Source organism: Anabrus simplex, chromosome 8 (assembly GCF_040414725.1).
Source record: "Anabrus simplex isolate iqAnaSimp1 chromosome 8, ASM4041472v1, whole genome shotgun sequence".
Taxonomy (NCBI): domain Eukaryota; kingdom Metazoa; phylum Arthropoda; class Insecta; order Orthoptera; family Tettigoniidae; genus Anabrus; species Anabrus simplex.
In genome coordinates this window covers 222,881,849-222,898,553 of record NC_090272.1, presented here as the reverse complement: position 1 = coordinate 222,898,553, position 16,705 = coordinate 222,881,849, and the positions used below count along the sequence as shown (strand labels likewise).

The 16,705-nt window shown below is 52.9% G+C and overlaps 3 non-coding genes across 3 annotated transcripts; all 3 read left to right on the top strand.

Moving 5' to 3' along the window:
• The first annotated feature begins 1,625 nt into the window (after positions 1–1,625).
• On the top strand, positions 1,626–1,697 carry TRNAL-CAA (transfer RNA leucine (anticodon CAA)). The gene has a single exon. It is a non-coding gene; the product is annotated as a tRNA-Leu (tRNA).
• A 6,429-nt stretch (positions 1,698–8,126) lies between these two features.
• Positions 8,127–8,198, top strand: TRNAI-UAU (transfer RNA isoleucine (anticodon UAU)). Its single transcript has one exon. It is a non-coding gene; the product is annotated as a tRNA-Ile (tRNA).
• A 1,452-nt stretch (positions 8,199–9,650) lies between these two features.
• Positions 9,651–9,722, top strand: TRNAL-CAA (transfer RNA leucine (anticodon CAA)). Its single transcript has one exon. It is a non-coding gene; the product is annotated as a tRNA-Leu (tRNA).
• Positions 9,723–16,705: the final 6,983 nt, after the last annotated feature.

Below are 16,705 nucleotides of genomic sequence, written 5' to 3'. Positions count from 1 at the left end.
TTTCTGTCTCATGTAGTGGCAACTTAATTGAATTATTATAGGGTTGCAGGGTTGGCCCTTACATGTGGACTGGACATCCGCCCATGTAAGAGACCGCTCAGTAGATTTAGTTGGTGAGTTTATGGATCTGTCTATAATTGTTTAGTCTCGTTTATTTTAATGGTTTTTTCTGTTTCTTGTAATCTGGCACTGTGAACATGTATCTTGGGCGAACAGCCTGTAATGTTCAATAAATTACTACTACTACTACTACTACAGCCAGAGCCTGGAGGAAGACGCGCTCCCCTGGCAGCAGAGTGCCGTAGTGGTCTCTTGTGGGCCCATAAATCAGAGGTCCGTGGATCGAAACCGCGGTCTGCTAACGTTTTCTTAACACAATAATGACTCATAATACAGCCAGAGCCTGGAGGAAGTCGCGCTCTCACAGCAGCAGGGTGGCGCATTGGAAGCGTGCTGGGCCCATAACCCAGAGGTCCGTGGATCGAAACCGCGCTCTGCTAAAGGTATTTTAATACAAAAATGTCTCACTCTACAGCCAGAGCCTGGAGCAAGCAGCGCACGCTCGCAGCAGAGTGGCGCAGTTGAAGCGTGCTGGGGCCATAACCCAGAGGTCCGTGGATCGAATCCACGCTCTGCTCAAGTTATTTCAACACAATGTCTCAAACTACAGCCAGAGCCTGGTGCAATACGCCCTGCCCTCGCAGCAGAGTAGCGCAGTGGAAGCATGCCGGGCCGATAATCCAGATGTCCGGGCTACGAGACACCGTTTTACTAACGGTTCTAAAACACAATAATGTCTCACACTACAGTCAGAGTCCGCCTCTGTGGTGTAGTGGTTAGCGTGATTAGCTGCCACCCCCGGAGGTCCGGGTTCGATTCCCGGCTCTGCCACGAAAATTTGAAAAGTGGTACGAGGGCTGGAACGGGGTCCACTCAGCCTCGGGAGGTCAACTGAGTAGAGGTGGGTTCGATTCCCACCTCAGCCATCCTGGAAGTGGTTTTCCGTGGTTTCCCACTTCTCCTCCAGGCGAATGCCAGGATGGTACCTAACTCAAGGCCACGGCCGCTTCCTTCCCTCTTCCTTGTCTATCCCTTCCAATCTTCCCATCCCCCCACAAGGCCCCTGTTCAGCATAGCAGGTGAGGCCGCCTGGGCGAGGTACTGGTCATTTTCCCCAGTTGTATCCCACGACCAAAAGTCTGAAGTTCCAGGACACTGCCCTTGAGGCGGTAGAGGTAGTATCCTTCGCTGAGTCCGAGAACAAGCCGAACCTGGAGGGTAAACAGATGATGATGATGATGATGATGATGACTACAGTCAGAGCCTGGAGCAAGATGCGACGTTCTCGCAGCAGAGTGGCGCAGTGGAAGCGTGCTGGGCCCATAACCCAGAGGTCTGTGGAATGAAACCACGCTCTGCTAAAGTTACATAACACAATAACGTCTCAAAATACAGCCAGAGCCTGGTATAAGACGCCCAATCACAGCAGCAGAGTGGCGCAGTGGAAGCGTGCTGGGGCGAAAAGCCAGAAGTCCGTGGGTCGAAACCATGCTCCACTGAAGTTATTTCAACACAAAATGTCTCACACTACAGCCAGAGCCTCGAGCAGGACGCCCTCTCACCGCAGCAGAGTGGCACAGTGGGAGCGTGCTGGGCCCAAAACCCAGAGGTCCGTGGATCGAAACCACGCTCTGCTAAAGTTGTTTCAACACAAAATGTCTCACACTACAGCCAGAGCCTCGAGCAAGACGCCCTCTCACCGCAGCAGAGTGGCGCAGTGGGAGCGTGCTGGGCCCATAACCCAGAGGTCCGTGGATCGAAACCACGCTCTGCTAAAGTTATTTTAACACAATAATGTCTCACACTACAGCCAGAGCCTGGTGCAATACGCCCTGCCCTCGCAGCAGAGTAGCGCAGTGGAAGCATGCCGGGCCAATAATCCAGATGTCCGGGCTACGAGACCCCGTTTTACTAACTGTTTTAAAACACAATAATGTCTCACACTACAGTCAGAGCCTGGAGAGGAGACGCGACGTTCTCGCAGCAGAGTGGCGCAGTGGAAGCGTGCTGGGCCCATAACCCAGAGGTCCGTGGATCGAAACCACGCTCTGCTAAAGTTATTTCAACACTAAATGTCTCACACCACAGCCAGAGCCTCGAGCAAGTCGCGCTCTCACAGCAGCAGAGTGGCGCAGTGGAAGCGTGCTGGGCCCATAACCCAGAGGTCCGTGGATCGAAACCACGCTCTGCTAAAGTTATTTTAACACAATAATGTCTCACACTACAGCCAGAGCCTGGTGCAATACGCCCTTCCCATCGCAGCAGATTAGCGCAATGGAAACATCCCGGGCCGATAATCCAGATGTCCGGGGGACGAGACCCCGTTTTACTAACGTTTTTAAAAACAATAATGTCTCACACTACAGTCAGAGCCTGGAGCAAGATGCGATGTTCTCGCAGCAGAGTGGCGCAGCGGAAGCGTGTGGGCCCATAACCCAGAGGTCCGTGGATCGAATCCACGCTCTGCTAAGCTTATTTTAACACAATAATATCTCACACTACAGCCAGAGCCTGGGGAAAGACGCGCTCCCCTCGCAGCAGAGTGCCGCAGTGGTCGCTTGTGGGCCCATAACTCAGAGGTCCGTGGATCGAAACCGCGGTCTGCTAACGTTTTCTTAACACAATAATCACTCATAATACAGCCAGAGCCTGGAGGAAGTCGCGTTCTCACAGCAGCAGGGTCGCGCAGTGGAAGCGTGCTGGGCCCATAACCCAGAGGTCCGTGGATCGAATCCACGCTCTGCTAAAGTTATTTCAACACAAAATGTCTCACACTACAGCGAGAGCCTCGAGCAAGACGCGCTCTCACCGCAGCAGAGTGGGGCAGTGGAAACGTGCTGGGCCCATAACCCAGAGGTCCGTGGATCGAAACCACGCTCTGCTTAGGTTATTTTAACACAATAATATCTCACACTACAGCCAGAGCCTGGTGCAATACGCCCTGCCCTCGCAGCAGAGTAGCGCAGTGGAAGCATGCCGGGCCAATAATCCAAATGTTCGGGCTACGAGACCCCGTTTTCCTAACGTTTTTAAAACACAATAATGTCTCACACTACAGTCAGAGCCTGGAGCAAGACGCGACGTTCTCGCAGCAGAGTGGCGCAGTTGGAGCGTGCTGGGCCCATAACCCAGAGGTCCGTGGATCGAATCTACGCTCTGCTAAAGTTATTTCAACACAAAATGTCTCACACTACAGCCAGAGCCTCGAGCAGGACGCGCTCTCGCAGCAGCAGTGTGGCGCAGTGGGAGCGTGCTGGGCCCATAACCCAGAGGTCCGTGGATCGAAACCACGCTCTGCTAAAGTTACTTCAACACAAAATGTCTCACAGCACAGCCAGAGCAGCTAGCAAGACGCGCTCTCACAGCAGCAGAGTGGCGCAGTGGAAGCGTGCTGAACCCATAACCCAGAGGTCCGTGGATCGAAACCACGCTCTGCTAAAGTTATTTTAACACAATAATGTCTCACACTACAGACAGAGCCTGGTGCAATACGCCCTGCCCTCGCAGCAGAGTACGGCAGTGGTAACATGCCGGGCCGATAATCCAGATGTCCGGGGGACGAGACCCCGTTTTACTAACGTTTTTAAGCACAATAATGTCTCACACTACAGTCAGAGCCCTGGAGGAAGATGCGACGTTCTCGCAGATTGGCGCAGTGGGAGCGTGCTGGGCCCAAAACCCAGAGGTCCGTGGATCGAAACCACGCTCTGCTAAAGTTACATAACATAATAACGTCTCAAAATACAGCCAGAGCCTGGTATAAGACGCCCAATCACCGCAGCAGAGTGGCGCAGTGGAAGCGTGCTGGAGCGAAAAGCCAGAAGTCCGTGGGTCGAAACCATGCTTCGCTAAAGTTATTTCAACACAAAATGTCTCACACTACAGCCAGAGCCTCGAGCAGGACGCCCTCTCACCGCAGCAGAGTGGCACAGTGGTAGCGTGCTGGGCCCATAACCCAGAGGTCCGTGGATCGAAACCACGCTCTGCTAAAGTTGTTTCAGCACAAAATGTCTCACACTACATCCAGAGCCTCGAGCAAGACGCCCTCTCACCGCAGCAGAGTGGCGCAGTGGGAGCGTGCTGGGCCCATAACCCAGAGGTCCGGGCTACGAGACCCCGTTTTACTAACGGTTTTAAAACACAATAATGTCTCACACTACAGTCAGAGCCTGGAGCAAGAAGCGACGTTCTCGCAGCAGTGTGGCGCAGTGGAAGCGTGCTGGGCCCATAACCCAGAGGTCCGTGGATCGAAACCACGCTCTGCTAAAGTTATTTCAACACAAAATGTCTCACACCACAGCCAGAGCCTCGAGCAAGTCGCGCTCTCAGAGCAGCAGAATGGCGCAGTGGAAGCGTGCTGGGCCCATAACCCAGAGGTCCGTGGATCGAAACCACGCTCTGCTAAAGTTATTTTAACACAATAATGTCTCACACTACAGCCAGAGCCTGGTGCAATACGCCCTTCCCCTCGCAGCAGATTAGCGCAGTGGAAACATTCCGGGCGGATAATCCAGATGTCCGGGGGACGAAACCCCGTTTTACTAACGTTTTTAAACACAATAATGTCTCACACTACAGTCAGAGCCTGGAGCAAGATGCGATGTTCTCGCAGCAGAGTGGCGCAACGGAAGCGTGTGGGCCCATAACCCAGAGGTCCGTGGATCGAAACCACGCTCTGCTAAGTTTATTTTGACACAATAATATCTCACACTACAGCCAGAGCCTGGGGAAAGACGCGCTCCCCTCGCAGCAGAGTGCCGCAGTGGTCGCTTGTGGGCCTATAACTCAGAGGTCCGTGGATCGAAACCGCGGTCTGCTAACGTTTTCTTAACACAATAATGACTCATAATACAGCCAGAGCCTGGAGGACGTCGCGTTCTCACAGCAGCAGTGTTGCGCAGTGGAAGCGTGCTGGGCCCATAACCCAGAGGTCCGTGGATCGAATCCACGCTCTTCCAAAAGTTATTTCAATACAAATTGTCTCACACTACAGCCCGAGCCTCGAGCAAGACGCGCTCTCACCGCAGCAGAGTGGGGCAGTGGAAACGTGCTGGGCCCATAACCCAGAGGTCCGTGGTTCGAGACCACGCTCTGCTAAAGTTATTTCAACACAAAATGTCTCGCACTACAGCCAGAGCCTCGAGCAAGACGCCCTGCACTCGCAGCCGAGTAGCGCAGTGGAAGCATGCCTGACAAATAATCCAGATGCCCGGGGGACGAGACACCGTTTTACTAACGTTTTTAAACACAATAATGTCTCACACTACAGTCAGAGCCTGGAGCAAGATGCGATGTTCTCGCAGCAGAGTGGCGCAGTGAAGCGTGCTGGGCCCATAACCCAGAGGTCCGTGGATCGAAACCACGCTCTATTAAGTTTAATTTAACACAATATTATCTCACACTACAGCCAGAGCCTGGAGGAAGACGCGCTCCCCTCGCAGCAGAGTGCCGCAGTGGTCGCTTGTGCGCCCATAACTCAGAGGGCCGTGGATCGAAACCGCGGTCTGCTAACGTTTTCTTAACACAATAATGACTCATAATACAGCCAGAGCCTGGAGGAAGTCGCGTTTTCACAGCAGCAGGGTGGCGCAGTGGAAGAGTGCTGGGCCCATAACCCAGAGGTCCGTGGATCGAATCCACGCTCTGCTAAAGTTATTTCAACACAAAATGTCTCACACTACAGCGAGAGCCTCGAGCAAGACGCGCTTTCACCGCAGCTGAGTGGCGCAGTGGAAACGTGCTGGGCCCATAACCCAGAGGTCCGTGGATCGAAACCACGCTCTGCTAAGGTTATTTTAACACAATAATGTCTCACACTACAGCCAGAGCCTGTTGAAATACGCCCTGCCCTCGCAGCAGAGTAGTGCAGTGGAAGCATGCTGGGCCAATAATCCAGATGTTCGGGCTACGAGACCCCGTTTTCCTAACGTTTTTAAAACGCAATAATGTCTCACACTACAGTCAGAGCCTGGAGCAAGACGCGACGTTCTCGCAGCAGAGCGGCGCAGTTGAAGCGTGCTGCGCCCATAACCCAGAGGTCCGTGAATCGAATCTACGCTCTGCTAAAGTTATTTCAACACAAAATGTCTCACACTACAGCCAGAGCCTCGAGCAAGACGCGCTCTCGCAGCAGCTGTGTGGCGCAGTGGGTGCGTGCTGGGCCCATAACCCAGAGGTCCGTAGATCGAGTCCACGCTCTGCTGAAGTTATTTCAACACAAAATGTCTCACACTACAGCCAGAGCCTGGAGGAAGTCGCGTTCTCACAGCAGCAGGTTGGCGCAGTGGAAGCGTGCTGGGCCCATAACCCAGAGGTCCGTGGATCGAACCCACGCTCTGCTAAGTTTATTTTAATACAATAACATCTCACACTACAGCCAGAGCCTGGAGAAAGAGGGGCTCCCCTCGCAGCAGAGTGAGGCAGTGGAAGCATGCTGGGCCCATAACCCAGACGTCCGTAGACCGAAACCACGCTCTGCTTAAGTCATTTTAACACAATAATGTCTCACTCTACAGCCAGAGCCTGGAGCAAGCAGCGCAGCTCTCGCAGCAGAGTGGCGCAGTTGAAGCGTGCTGGGCCCATAACCCAGAGGTCCGTGGAATGAAACCACGCTCTGTCAAATTTACATAACACAATAACGTCTCAAACTACAGCCAGAGCCTGGTATAAGACGCCCAATCACCGCAGCACACTGGCGCAGTTGGAGCGTGATGGGCCCATAAATCAGAGGTCCATGGATCGAAACCACGCTCTGCTAAAGTTATTTCAACACAAAATGTCTCACTCTACAGCCAGAGCCTCGAGCAAGACACCCTCCCACCGCAGCAGAGTGTCGCAGTGGATGCGTGCTGCGTCCATAACCCAGAGGTCCGTGGATCGAAACCACGCCCTGCTAAAGTTATATTAACACAATAATGTCTCACACTACAGCCAGAGCCTGGTGCAATACGCCCTACCCTCGCAGCAGAGTAGCTCAGTGGAAGCATGCCGGACCAATAATCAAGATATCAGGCCTACGAGACCCCGTTTTACTAACGGTTTTAAAACACAATAATGTCTCACACTACGGTCAGAGCCTGGAGCAAGACGCGACGTTCTCGCAGCAGAATGGCGCAGTGGAAGCGTGCTGGGCCCATAACCCGGATGTTCGTGGATCGAAACCACGCTCTGCTAAAGTTAGTTAAACACAAAATGTCTCCCACCACAGCCAGAGCCTCAAGCAAGTCGCGCTCTCACAGCAGCAGAGTGGCGCAGTGGAAGTGTGCAGGGCCCATAACCCAGAGGTATGTGGATCGAAACCACGCTCTGCTAAAGTTATATAACACAATAACGTCTCAAACTACAGCCAGAGCCTGGCGCAAGACGCTCTGCCCTCGCAGCAGAGTAGCGCAGTGGAAGAATGCCTGGCCGATAGTCCAGATGTCCGGGGGACGAGACCCCGTTTTACTAACGTTTTTAAACACAATAATGTCTCACACTACAGTCAGAGCCTGGAGCAAGTTGGACGGTCGCAGCAGAGTGGCAAAGTGGAAGCGTGCTGGGCCCATAACCCAGAGGTCCGTGGAAGGAAACCACGCTCTGCTAAAGTTATATAACACAATAACGTCTCTAAATACAGCCAGAGACTGGTACGAGACGCCCAATCACCGCAGCAGAGTGGCGCGGTGGAAGCGTGCTGGGGCGAAAAGCCAGAAGTCCGTGGGTCGAAACCATGCTCTGCTAAAGTTATTTTAACACAATAATGTCTCACACTACAGCCAGAGCCTGGTGCACGACGCTCTGCCCTCGCAGCAGAGTAGCGCAGTGGAAGAATGCCGGGCCCATAACCAAGAGGTCCGTGGATCGAAACCATCTCTGCTGAAGTTATTTTAACACAATCATGTCTCAATCGACAGCCAGAGCCAGCAGCAAGACACGACGCTACCGCAGCAGAGTGCCGCATTGGTCGCTTGCTGGGCCCATAACCAAGAGTTCCGTGGATCGAAACCGCGGTCTGCTAACTTTTTCTTAAAGCAATAATGACTCATAATACAGCCAGAGCCTGGAATAAGTCGCGTTCTCCCAGCAGCAGGGTGGCGCAGTGGAAGCATGCTGGGCCTATAACCCAGAGGTCCGTGGATCGAATCCACGCTCTGCTAAAGTTATTTTAACACAATAATGTCTCACACTACAGCCAGAGCCTGGTGCACGACGCTCTGCCCTCGCAGCAGAGTAGCGCAGTGGAAGAATGCCGGGCCCATAACCAAGAGGTCCGTGGATCGAATCCACGCTCTGCTAAAGTTATTTCAACACAAAATGTCTCACACCACAGCCAGAGCCTCGAGCAAGTCGCGTCTCACAGCAGCAGAGTGGCGCATTGGAATCGTGCTGGGGCGAAAAGCCAGAAGTCCGTGGGTCGAAACCATGCTCTGCTAAAGTTATTTTAACACAATAATGTCTCACACTACAGCCAGAGATTGGTGCAAGACCCTCTGCCCTCGCAGCAGAGTAGCTCAGTGGAAGCATGCCGGGCCCATAACCAAGAGTTCCGTGGATCGCAACCACGCTCTGCTAAAGTTATTTTAACACAATAATGTATCACTCTACAGCCAGGGCCTGCATCAAGACGCGACGCTATCGCAGCAGACTGCCGCAGTGGTCGCTTGCTGGGCCCATAACCCAGAGGTCCGTGGATCGAATCCACGCTCTGCTAAAGTTATTTCAACACAAAATGTCTCACACAACAGCCAGAGCCTGGTGCAAAACGAACTGCCCTCGCAGCAGAGTAGCGCAGTGGAAGCATGCCGGGCCAAAAATCCGTAGGTCCGGGGGACGAGACCACGCTCTGCTAATGTTATCTTAACACAATAATGTCTCACACTACAGCCAGAGCTTGATGCAAGACACCCTGCCCTTGCAGCAGAGTGGCTCAGTGGAGGCATGCTGGGCGAATAACCCAGAGGTCCGGGGATCGAAACAATGCTCTGCTAAAGTTAATTAAACACAAAATGTCTCACACTACAGCCAGAGCCTCGATCAAGACGCGCTCTCACCGCAGCAGAGTGCCGCAGTGGTCGCGTGCTGGGCCAATTACCAGGAGGTCCGTGGATCAAAACCGCGGTCTGCTATGCTTTTCTTAACACAATAATGACTCATAATACAGCCAGAGCCTGGAGGAAGTCGCGTCTTCACAGTAGCAAGGTGGCGCAGTGGAAGCGTGCTGGGCCCATAACCCAGAGGTCCGTGGATCGAATCCACGCTCTGCAAAATTATTATAACACAATAATGTCTCACTCTACAGCCAGAGCCTGGAGCAAGCAGCGCAGCCCTCGCAGGAGAGTGGCGCAGTTGAAGCGTGCTGGGCCCATAACCCAGAGGTCCGGGGATCGAAACAATGCTCTGCTAAAGTTAATTAAACACAAAATGTCTCACACTACAGCCAGAGCCTCGATCAAGACGCGCTCTCACCGCAGCAGTGTGGCGCAGTGGAAGCGTGCTGGGCCCTTAACCCAGAGGTCCGTGGATCGAAACCGCGCTCTGCTAAAAGTTATTTTAACACAATAATGTCTCTCTCTACAGCCAGAGCCTGGAGAAAGCAGAGCAGCCCTAGCAGCAGAGTGGCGCAGTTGAAGCGTGCTGGGCCCAAAACCCAGAGGTCCGTGGATCGAATCCACGCTCTGTTAAGTTATTTAAACACAAAATGTCTCACACCAGAGCCAGAAGAGCTACCAAGACGCGCTCTCACAGCAGCAGAGTGGCGCAGTGGAAGTGTGCTGGGCCCATAACCCAGAGGTCCGTGGATCGAAACCACGCTCTGCTTAAGTTATTTCAACACAAAATGTCTCACACCACAGCCAGAGCCTCAAGCAAGTCGCGCTCTCACAGCAGCAGAGTGGCGCAGTGGAAGCGTGCTGGGCCCATAACCCAGAGGTCCGTGGATCCAAACCACGCTCTGCTCAAGTTATCTTAACACAATAATGTCTCACACTACAGTCAGAGCCTGGTGCAATACGCCCTGCCATCGCAGCAGAGTAGCGCAGTGGGAACATGCCGGGCCGATAATCCAGATGTCCGGGGGACGAGACCAGGTTTTACTAATGTTTTTAAACACAATAATATCTCACACTACAGTCAGATCCTGGAGCAAGATTGGACGTTCTCGCAGCAGAGTGGCAAAGTGGAAGCGTGCTGGGCCCATAACCCAGAGGTCCGTGGAATGAAACCACGCTCTGCTAAAGTTATATAACACAATAACGTCTCAAACTACAGCCAGAGACCGGTATGAGACGCCAATCACCGCAGCAGAGAGGCGCGGTGGAAGCGTGCTGGGGCGAAAAACCAGAAGTCCGTGGGTCGAAACCATGCTCTGCTAAAGTTATTTTAACACAATAATGTCTCACACTACAGCCAGAGCCTGGTGCAAGACGCTCTTTCCTCGCATCAGAGTAGCGCAGTGGAAGCATGCCGGGCCCATAACCAAGAGGTCCGTGGATCGCAACCACGCTCTGCTAAAGTTATTTTAACACAATAATGTATCACTCTACAGTCAGAGCCTGCATCAAGACGCGACGCTATCGCAGCAGACTGCCGCAGTGGTCGCGTGCTGGGCCCATTACCAAGAGGTCCGTGGATCGAAACCGCGGTCTGCTATGCTTTTCTTAACACAATAATGACTCATAATACAGCCAGAGCCTGGAGGAAGTCGCGTTTTCCCAGTAGCAGGCTGGCGCAGTGGAAGCGTGCTGGGCATATAACCCAGAGGTCCGTGGATCGAATCCCCGCTCTGCTAAAGTTATTATAACACAATAATGTCTCACTCTACAGCCAGAGCCTGGAGCAAGCAGCGTAGCCCTCGCAGGAGTGTGGCGCAGTTGAAGCGTGCTGGGCCCATAACCCATAGGTCCCTGGATCGAATCCACGCTCTGCTAAAGTTATTTTAACACAATAATGTCTCACTCTACAGCCAGAGCCTGGAGCAAGCAGAGCAGCTTTCACAGCAGAGTGGCGCAGTTGAAGCGTGCTGGGCCCATAACCCACAGGTCCGTGGATCTAATCCACGCTCTGCTGAAGTTATTTCAACACAAAATGTCTCACACTACAGCCAGAGCCTCGAGCAAGACGCGCTCTCACAGCAGCGGAGTGGCGCAGTGGGAACGTGCTGGGCCCACAACCCAGAGGTCCGTGGAACGAAACCACGCTCTACTAAAGTTATTTCAACACAAAATGTCTCGCACTACAGCCAGAGCCTCGAGCAAGACGCCCTGCCATCGCCGCAGAGTAGCGCAGTGGGAACATCCCGGGCCGATAATCCAGATGTCCGGGGGACGAGACCCCGTTTTACTAACGTTTTTAACCACAATAATGTCTCACACTACAGTCAGAGCCTGGAGCAAGATTGGATGTTCTCGCAGCAGAGTGGCAAAGTGGAAGCGTGCTGGGCACATAACCCAGAGGTCCGTGGAATGAAACCACGCTCTGCTAAAGTTATATAACACAATAACGTCTCAAACTACAGCCAGAGACCGGTATGAGACGCCAATCACCGCAGCAGAGTGGCGCGGTGGAAGCGTGCTGGGGCGAAAAACCAGAAGTCCTTGGATCGAAACCATGCTCTGCTAAAGTTATTTTAACACAATAATGTCTCACACTACAGCCAGAGCCTGGTGCAAGACGCTCTTTCCTCGCATCAGAGTAGCGCAGTGGAAGCATGCCGGGCCCATAACCAAGAGGTCCGTGGATCGCAACCACACTCTGCTAAAGTTATTTTAACACAATAATGTATCACTCTACAGCCAGAGCCTGCATCAAGACACGACGCTATCGCAGCAGACAGCCGCAGTGGTCGCGTGCTGGGCCCATTACCAGGAGGTCCGTGGATCAAAACCGCGGTCTGCTATGCTTTTCTTAACACAATAATGACTCATAATACAGCCAGAGCCTGGAGGAAGTCGCGTTTTCACAGTAGCAAGGTGGCGCAGTGGAAGCGTGCTGGGCCCATAACCCAGAGGTCCGTGGATCGCAGCCACGCTCTGCTAAAGTTATTATAACACAATAATGTCTCACTCTACAGCCAGAGCCTGGAGCAAGCAGCGCAGCCCTCGCAGGAGAGTGGCGCAGTTGAAGCGTGCTGGGCCCATAACCCAGAGGTCCCTGGATCGAATAAATGCTCTGCTAAAATTAATTAAACACAAAATGTCTCACACTACAGCCAGAGCCTCGAGCAAGACGCGCTGTCACAGCAGCAGAGTGGCGCAGTGGGAGCGTGCTGGGCCCATAAGCCAGAGGTCCGTGCATCGAAACCACGCTCTGCTAAAGTTATTTCAACACAAAATGTCTCGCACTACAGCCAGAGCCTCGAGCAAGACGCCCTGCACTCGCAGCACAGTAGCGCAGTGGAAGCATGCCTGGCCAATAATCCAGATGTCCGGTGGACGAGACCCCGTTTTACTAACGTTCTTAAATACAATAATGCCTCACACTACAGTCAGAGCCTGGAGCAAGACGCGACGTTCTCGCAGCAGAGTGGCGCAGTGGATGCGTGCTGGGCCCATAACCCAGATGTCCATGGATCGAAACCACGCTCTGCTAAAGTTATATCAACACAAAATGTCTCACAACACAGCCAGAGCCTCAAGCAAGTCGCGCTCTCACAGCAGCAGATTGGCGCAGTGGAAGAGTGCTGGGCCCATAACCCAGAGGTCCGTGGTTTGAAACCACGCTCTGCTAAAGTTATTTTAACACAAAATGTCTCACACTACAGCCAGAGCCTCGAGCAAGACGCGCTCTCACAGCAGCAGAGTGGCGCAGAAGGAGCGTGCTGGGCCCATAACCCAGAGGTCAGTGGATCCAAACCACGCTCTGCTCAAGTTATCTTAACACAATAATGTCTCACACTACAGTCAGAGCCTGGTGCAATACGCCCTGCCATCGCAGCAGAGTAGCGCAGTGGGAACATGCCGGGCCGATAATCCAGATGTCCGGGGGACGAGACCAGGTTTTACTAATGTTTTTAAACACAATAATATCTCACACTACAGTCAGATCCTGGAGCAAGATTGGACGTTCTCGCAGCAGAGTGGCAAAGTGGAAGCGTGCTGGGCCCATAACCCAGAGGTCCGTGGAATGAAACCACGCTCTGCTAAAGTTATATAACACAATAACGTCTCAAACTACAGCCAGAGACCGGTATGAGACGCCAATCACCGCAGCAGAGAGGCGCGGTGGAAGCGTGCTGGGGCGAAAAACCAGAAGTCCGTGGGTCGAAACCATGCTCTGCTAAAGTTATTTTAACACAATAATGTCTCACACTACAGCCAGAGCCTGGTGCAAGACTCTCTTTCCTCGCATCAGAGTAGCGCAGTGGAAGCATGCCGGGCCCATAACCAAGAGGTCCGTGGATCGCAACCACGCTCTGCTAAAGTTATTTTAACACAATAATGTATCACTCTACAGTCAGAGCCTGCATCAAGACGCGACGCTATCGCAGCAGACTGAAGCAGTGGTCGCGTGCTGGGCCCATTACCAAGAGGTCCGTGGATCGAAACCGCGGTCTGCTATGCTTTTCTTAACACAATAATGACTCATAATACAGCCAGAGCCTGGAGGAAGTCGCGTTTTCCCAGTAGCAGGCTGGCGCAGTGGAAGCGTGCTGGGCATATAACCCAGATTTCCGTGGATCGAATCCCCGCTCTGCTAAAGTTATTATAACACAATAATGTCTCACTCTACAGCCAGAGCCTGGAGCAAGCAGCGTAGCCCTCGCAGGAGTGTGGCGCAGTTGAAGCGTGCTGGGCCCATAACCCATAGGTCCCTGGATCGAATCCACGCTCTGCTAAAGTTATTTTAACACAATAATGTCTCACTCTACAGCCAGAGCCTGGAGCAAGCAGAGCAGCTTTCACAGCAGAGTGGCGCAGTTGAAGCGTGCTGGGCCCATAACCCACAGGTCCGTGGATCTAATCCACGCTCTGCTGAAGTTATTTCAACACAAAATGTCTCACACTACAGCCAGAGCCTCGAGCAAGACGCGCTCTCACAGCAGCGGAGTGGCGCAGTGGGAACGTGCTGGGCCCACAACCCAGAGGTCCGTGGAACGAAACCACGCTCTACTAAAGTTATTTCAACACAAAATGTCTCGCACTACAGCCAGAGCCTCGAGCAAGACGCCCTGCCATCGCCGCAGAGTAGCGCAGTGGGAACATCCCGGGCCGATAATCCAGATGTCCGGGGGACGAGACCCCGTTTTACTAACGTTTTTAACCACAATAATGTCTCACACTACAGTCAGAGCCTGGAGCAAGATTGGATGTTCTCGCAGCAGAGTGGCAAAGTGGAAGCGTGCTGGGCACATAACCCAGAGGTCCGTGGAATGAAACCACGCTCTGCTAAAGTTATATAACACAATAACGTCTCAAACTACAGCCAGAGACCGGTATGAGACGCCAATCACCGCAGCAGAGTGGCGCGGTGGAAGCGTGCTGGGGCGAAAAACCAGAAGTCCTTGGATCGAAACCATGCTCTGCTAAAGTTATTTTAACACAATAATGTCTCACACTACAGCCAGAGCCTGGTGCAAGACGCTCTTTCCTCGCATCAGAGTAGCGCAGTGGAAGCATGCCGGGCCCATAACCAAGAGGTCCGTGGATCGCAACCACACTCTGCTAAAGTTATTTTAACACAATAATGTATCACTCTACAGCCAGAGCCTGCATCAAGACACGACGCTATCGCAGCAGACAGCCGCAGTGGTCGCGTGCTGGGCCCATTACCAGGAGGTCCGTGGATCAAAACCGCGGTCTGCTATGCTTTTCTTAACACAATAATGACTCATAATACAGCCAGAGCCTGGAGGAAGTCGCGTTTTCACAGTAGCAAGGTGGCGCAGTGGAAGCGTGCTGGGCCCATAACCCAGAGGTCCGTGGATCGAAACCACGCTCTGCTAAAGTTATATCAACACAAAATGTCTCACAACACAGCCAGAGCCTCAAGCAAGTCGCGCTCTCACAGCAGCAGATTGGCGCAGTGGAAGAGTGCCGGGCCCATAACCCAGAGGTCCGTGGTTTGAAACCACGCTCTGCTAAAGTTATTTTAACAAAAAATGTCTCACACTACAGCCAGAGCCTCGAGCAAGACGCGCTCTCACAGCAGCAGAGTGGCGCAGAAGGAGCGTGCTGGGCCCATAACCCAGATGTCCGTGGAACGAAACCACGCTCTGCTAAAATGTATTTTAACACCATAATGTCTCACTCTACAGCCAGAGCCCGGAGAAAGCAGAGCAGCTCTAGCAGCAGAGTGGCGCAGTTGAAGCGTGCTGGGCCCATAACCCAGAGGTCCGTGGATCGAATCCACGCTCTGCTAAATTTACTTCAGCACAAAATGTCTCGTATTACAGCCAGAGCCTGGAGCAAGAGGCGCTCTGACAGCAGAAGAGTGGCACAGTGGAAGCGTGCTGGGCCCATAACCCAGAGGTCCGTGGATCCAAACCACGCTTTGCTAAAGTTACTTTAACACAATAACGTCTCACACTACCGCCAGAGCCTGGAGCAAGATTGGACGTTCTCGCAGCAGAGTGGCAAAGTGGAAGCGTGCTGTGCCCATAACCCAGAGGTCCGTGGAATGAAACCACGCTCTGCTAAAGTTATATAACACAATAACGTCTCAAACTACAGCCAGAAACCGGAATGAGACGCCAATCACCGCAGCAGAGAGGCGCGGTGGAAGCGTGCTGGGGCGAAAAACCAGAAGTCCGTGGGTCGAAACCATGCTCTGCTAAAGTTATTTTAACACAATAATGTATCACTCTACAGTCAGAGCCTGCATCAAGACGCGACGCTATCGCAGCAGACTGCCGCAGTGGTCGCGTGCTGGGCCCATTACCAAGAGGTCCGTGGATCGAAACCGAGGTCTGCTATGCTTTTCTTAACACAATAATGACTCATAATACAGCCAGAGACTGGAGGAAGTCGCGTTTTCCCAGTAGCAGGCTGGCGCAGTGGAAGCGTGCTGGGCATATAACCCAGAGGTCCGTGGATCGAATCCCCGCTCTGCTAAAGTTATTATAACACAATATTGTCTCACTCTACAGCCAGAGCCTGGAGCAAGCAGCGTAGCCCTCGCAGGAGTGTGGCGCAGTTGAAGCGTGCTGAGCCCATAACCCATAGGTCCCTGGATCGAATCCACGCTCTGCTGAAGTTATTTCAACACAAAATGTCTCACACTACAGCCAGAGCCTGGAGCAAGCAGCGTAGCCCTCGCAGCAGAGTGGCGCAGTTGAAGCGTGCTGAGCCCATAACCCACAGGTCCGTGGATCGAATCCACGCTCTGCTGAAGTTATTTCAACACAAAATGTCTCACACTACAGCCAGAGCCTCGAGCAAGACGCGCTCTCACAGCAGCGGAGTGGCGCAGTGGGAACGTGCTGGGCCCACAACCCAGAGGTACGTGGATCGGAACCACGCTCTACTAAAGTTATTTCAACACAAAATGTCTCGCACTACAGCCAGAGCCTCGAGCAAGACGCCCTGCCATCGCCGCAGAGTAGCGCAGTGGGAACATCCCGGGCCGATAATCCAGATGTCCGGGGGACGAGACCCAGTTTTACTAACGTTTTTAACCACAATAATGTCTCACACTACAGTCAGAGCCTGGAGCAAGATTGGACGTTCTC